This window comes from Cryptomeria japonica, chromosome 7 (genome assembly GCF_030272615.1).
Source record: "Cryptomeria japonica chromosome 7, Sugi_1.0, whole genome shotgun sequence".
Classification (NCBI taxonomy): domain Eukaryota; kingdom Viridiplantae; phylum Streptophyta; class Pinopsida; order Cupressales; family Cupressaceae; genus Cryptomeria; species Cryptomeria japonica.
Genome location: NC_081411.1, coordinates 797,221,267 through 797,227,446, shown reverse-complemented (window position 1 = coordinate 797,227,446; position 6,180 = coordinate 797,221,267).

The following is a 6,180-nucleotide window of genomic DNA, read 5'->3' as shown; positions in this document are numbered from 1 at the left end:
TGAGGCACTATATGTTGACACATAAAGTACAGCTCATTGCAAAGATTGATCCACTAAATTACTTACTCAGCAAAGCAGCATTGACAGGCCGCTTGGCCAAATGGGTGATGATTCTAAGTGAATTTGACATTGAGTATGTGGACCGTAAGTCTATCAAAGGTCAATTTATTGCAGATCAGTTGGTCGATGCTCCCCTCATAGGTGATCATCCTCTCATTTCCAATTTTCTAGATGAAGAGATATTCATGATCACAACAGCACAACCATGGAAACTATACTTTGATGGTTCATACACTAGGCATGGCTCAAGGGAAGGCATTTTGTTTATCACACCTCAAGGTGACAACATCCCAAAGTCTTACAGGCTCACATTTGCATGTACAAACAACATAGCTAAATATGAGGCCTTGATCACAGGACTTAGATTAGCCATACAATGGAAATTAAAAGAGCTACAAGTATATGGCGACTCCCAACTGGTCATTTGATAAGCAACACGTGAATATCAGACCAAGGATGACAAACTCATGTCGTACAAACAAATGGTGGAAAATTAAAAACATCATTCACTACTATCACCTTTGAGCAGATACCCAGAGATCAGAATGGAGCTACTGACGCTATGGCTACCATTGCATCTCTCCTAGATCTTCCATAGAATTCAACACACTATGAGTTCTTGGTCAAACAGCTTTGGATTCTTTCTTATGATATCCCCGAATCTGAGATGATATGTCGCCTTATCGGTTTTGAATCCCCATGGTACGGTGAGTTCTACACCTACCTCCATGATCACACTCTTCTTCCGGACCAATCAAATAACCAACGTAAAACCTTCATTCGCCAAACCGCTTGATATACCATTATCTCTGAAACCTTATACCGATGCAGTCTTGATGGTACTCTCCTTCGATGTCTAGAACAGGATGAGATAACAAAAGCTTTGGAAGAGGTACATGAAGGAATTTATGGAACTCATGCAAGTGGTCTGTCACTAGCCAAGAAACTCCTGCGCACTGGATACTATTGGTCATCCATGGAAAAAGACTCCTACTAATTTGTCAGAAAGTGCAAGAAATGCCAAGTTCATAGAGACCTAATACATGCACCAGCAGAGGAATTGCAACCAATCACAACACCATGGCCTTTTTGTCAATGGGGCCTTGACCTTGTGGGTAAAATCTATCCATCTTCATCCAACGGCCACAAATTCATTATTACCGCCACCGAATATTTCACAAAGTGGATTGAAGTTGTTCCACTTACCCAAGTCACTGGCAAGCAGATTGCCTCATTCATCCTTAATTACATCATCTTCCGGTATGGTGTACCCATGTCCATCATCATAGATAACAAACTTCCATTCAAAAATCAGGATGTTCGTGAGCTCTGTGATAAATTTCACATCCAGCACCACTTTTCCACTCCCTATTACCTACAAGGCAATGGTCAGGCAGAAGCATCAAACAAGAACATATTAAGAATCCTCAAGAAGATAGTCAATGATGTCGGTCATGATCGGCATGTTCAATTGAATCCAACACTATGGGCATATCGAACTAGCATTCTAACCCCTACAGGCGCAACTCCCTACTCGCTAGTCTATGGCACAGAAGCTATCTTACCTATCGAGGTTGAGATACCATCTCTACGAGTTTCCTTGCACAATCTCATCGATGATGAAGCATACAAAGTGTCTCATCTCCAAGACTTAGAGCTACTTGATGAGAAATGACAAGCTGTATACAATCACCTCAAGGCCTATCAGCAGCGCATGAGCAGAAGCTATAATCACCAAGTTAGACCTTGCACATTCGAGGTAGGTGATCTTGTTCTTCGAGAGAATCCTTGTAACCAACCAAATAGAGAACATCAAGGAAAGTTTGAATCAAACTGGCTGGGTCCATATGTTATCACTGCTATATTTAGGTCTGGGGCATATCAGTTGGCTACTTCAGAAGGAGAACCGCTAGTAGATCCAATCAACAGCATGCACCTTAAAAAAATTTATACATGAGCTGCACAGAGTATCAGGCTCCCATACATACCGAAAAAACACCAAAAACATTCAGATAAATGTCCTGAAGAAAATACAAAAAAATCAAAGTAGTAAAGAAAAATCATGCATCCAAATGGTAAACAACCACTCCGGTGGCACATTGGGTAAGTACAATGGTGAAAACCTGGCAAACAGGCACCACTCATAAAGGCTATGGCTCCATTATCTTTCAAACTTGTTGCGATTGCATTCACTCGTCCATCCGTCCAAACCATGGCTTGTTATTGATCTGCAATCCAGGATAGTACTTTATGTGTCTTGCATCCCACTTTTTCATAGTCATATCTAAACTGGGGGCAATGCCCTAAATCTAGTTGATGGAAGTGGATTATACATTATTTTGTGATTCATTGAGTTCTTCATTCAAAACTATCTCACAAAATCCAAAAACATTCAAAACAATCACAAAAACTCCAAAAAACAGTCAAAACAATCATCCAAATACCAAAAACATTGAAAACTGTCTCACAAAATCCAAAAACATCAGAAAACATCAAACAAACAAAAACATGGCAACACCTTGTACATACATTTTTCAAACAAGATACCAAACAAACATTGTGAAATAATCAAATGATGACCACTTATCACATCGACCAAACAATCAACATCGACACGCAAACTGTCTTAACAGGGATAAATCTTTCCTCACCAAAACAAAGACAAGATAACATTTTCTTTGATAAGAAAATTTTGTTTAAGCTATCAAGTACTTGGTCAGTTTGATAAGTTATTTATTCATTTATATCAGGTTCCTAAGCTACTCTGGGATATCCACAAGTGATTAGAGTAGCTGAGATGGTTCCTACAACATTGTTTGTATGTCTTCTGCGAACTATTCCAATGACATACTAGGGCATGTCCTAATGGTGTCTACGTGGGAAGTTCACTAAGCTATGTGATCTTATGTGAAATACACTCATAGATCACTACGGCTTGCTGACTACAGCGTGTACCTCGACCATATGAACATGAACCATTATCGAGGGTCCATATTCTCTATTATTTATATATGATGTTTGCTTATAGGTACAATGCTCCATCCTTGGTTCCTACTACCTCATCCAAACTCGATAATGGTTTATCTCTTACTATGGTATGAACTTGTCTTGGGATATGATCGGCAAAAGATCAAGGAGGACATTCCAAGTCATGCATGAAAGGAGATAATCCTTGTCTATTCTGCAAGCAATACTCAGGTCAACTTAATCCATTATATCAAGTTGCTTGTATTAACTTTCTATATCAAAATTCATGTAAGGAATACTCAGGTCATCTTGAATCATTATGCCAAGTTGCTTGTATTTTCTTACAACATTTTAAATGCTCAATGATGAAAATAAAGCACTATGGATCATCATTTCATCTCATCTATTTATATTGCATTTCATTGCATATCACCCATCCATTTACTCATTCATTATTCATATGCATGGTTTTGCATGTAAGGGTGAACAAAGTTAATATGAGCAATTATGTGAAAATTGAGTTGGTCTTGGATACAATCACGATAGAGTACTCTAATATATCATCAGTGCATCATGCAAAATCTGCACAACCTTGCATTCATCTATCATGATCATAGCTTCATCATTTAGTTGCATTTGCATCAAGTGCATTTTATATCATTTAATCACATAAAACTATATATAGTTCATTATCATTTATTAGTCTCATTATATCATTTCATCATTGCATAACCATGACATTTAGATTCATTCATATGATAAAATTGTCCTTGTTTGCATTTACTATCATTAGCCATTACTATGCATTCATTTAGTGTCAGTTACCAATCACCATTTATCATCATTTAAACACATGTGTACCATACATTTGTTTAGATTTCTCTAGTTGCATACATTTATTTATCTATCCATTAGTTAAGTGCATTCATTTAGTATATTCTTATTCTCATTCATTGCATTTCATTTAAAGATTCATTACAATGCTTTAAACTGCAGTTATTCGTTACCCATTAGTTGCATTATCATTTCACTTCATCATATTTTTTGCCATTTAGAATCATAATAAAACCATTAGTTTCCACATTGATTCATATATTATCCATATGCATTCATTTAGAAATCATCATTTAAACATTTGTATTTTACACTTGTTTATCCATATTACATTCATCTAACAACCATATAGATGCATTTACATACATAAATCATTCATTCAACACATTACATTAGCATCATTACATTGTCTCATCAAAATACAAACCAAAGTACCATCATAATCATCATTTCATTATGCACATATAATCATCATCGCATTTACATACATAAATCATTCATGCATATCCACCTGCATCAACATATTAGCATCACATCATAAAATATGCATATAGACATCATGTAAAAATAAATCATCATAAAACATGCATATAGGAATCATCTCATAAACACATACATATAGCAAAGTACAACTATCCATCTGAGCATAAAGTCATAAAATCATCATCCTACATAAGTATCCATACATGTCATCAAAATGCATATCATCACAAAAATATGGGATCTCCTCATATATCATATCATATCGCCAAAAATATACATGTATCAGAGTACAATGATGTCCAAAATATTAGCTACCAAGAGCCATCCAAGACACAGTCCAAAATAACAGTGTAAATGCATGCATACAAAATGCTCTCTCAGATGCCACTCTGACAGGATGCTGCACCACCTGCTCCCCCACTAGCTACCGCACCACCTGATCTATCTCTCCGGGGAGGACCCATCACACCCCCACTGCTCTGCATCCTCTGAGACTGCTCTGATCTCTCCCGACGCATCTGTGAATAACTCAGTTCCCGTCGACTAGATGGCACCTCCTGCTCATATAAGCCCTACTAGTAATCCACCTCTACACCTACTCTCCGTACCTCCCTCACCAATGCCTCCACAGATGGCCCCTATCCGTGTACTCCCTCCAAGGCCCACACTCTCTCCCACAACTAGATCACCCTATCCATGGCCTGATCTCTCTCTCATAGCACCACAGTCAGCTCTGACTCTCAGGCAAACAACTGCACATCTCTAGTTGCTACCTCTGCCTCCAAATCCTCTACATGAGTCTGCAAATATCCTATCATATGATCTCCTAAATCTCCATCTGTAGCTCCCTCCCCCATATTCATAGGTGCCTCTCCAGTGGCTCCCTCTCTAGTCGCTCCCTCCCATGTATCCATAGGTGCCTGTCCCTCGCCTGCATCTCTGCCACCTAATCTCATGCCTCCCTGCATCAAAGGTCTCTGAGATAGCCATAATGGCTCCTCACCTCTCCCTCTCCATTGTAATCATCCACCACCCCCACCTCCACCTCCTCCAAACCCACCACCCCCCTCCTCCTCCTCCTCCATCACCACATCCTCCATCCCCACCACCACCATCCCCTCTCCCCCGTCCACCTACTACTCCGCGACCTCCTCTCCTCCTCTGTCTCTATCCCCTATCCTCCTCAAATTCTGGAATCGTCTCTGCTGGATTTGATATCCGAGGAATCGGATGTGCTGCAATATACTCCATGTACTCCTCTGACACCCCACCATCTACTACCCTCGGCCTCATCTTCCATGGTCTCTCCTGTAATGTGTGGAACTCTACCAATGCCTGATCATATGGTAGCACTGACCCCCATAGGTACCTCTCTTAGACTACCTATGCATACTCTCTCAAACCACTAAGCAATCCTTGCCTCCGCCCAAACTATCTCAACACCCTGCCACGCAGCTATCTCTCCACATTGTAGGTTGTCCTACCAATGAGGTACCATGTCATGAACACATATGGCAATGCCTCTGCATCATCCTCCCATGGCTCACACTCAATGTACGGCCTCCAAATCACTGTACCCAAGTCATCAAGTGCCCGCTGCCACCACTCTAACCTCCTCAGGTGGGGTTGACTCATCATACCACCATACATATATACATATGGTTGATCCACTACTCGGAATCTCAAACTAACTGGTCGGGTAACAGGTAAGTGCTCTCATGCCCAGATATGTAGCAGCGTGATATCCACTTCCAATGAGCCCCTCCCTCGGTATGTTACCTCATGTAGATCCTGATATAAGTACGATAGCATGCACGGTCCCCATGCAAACTGGGT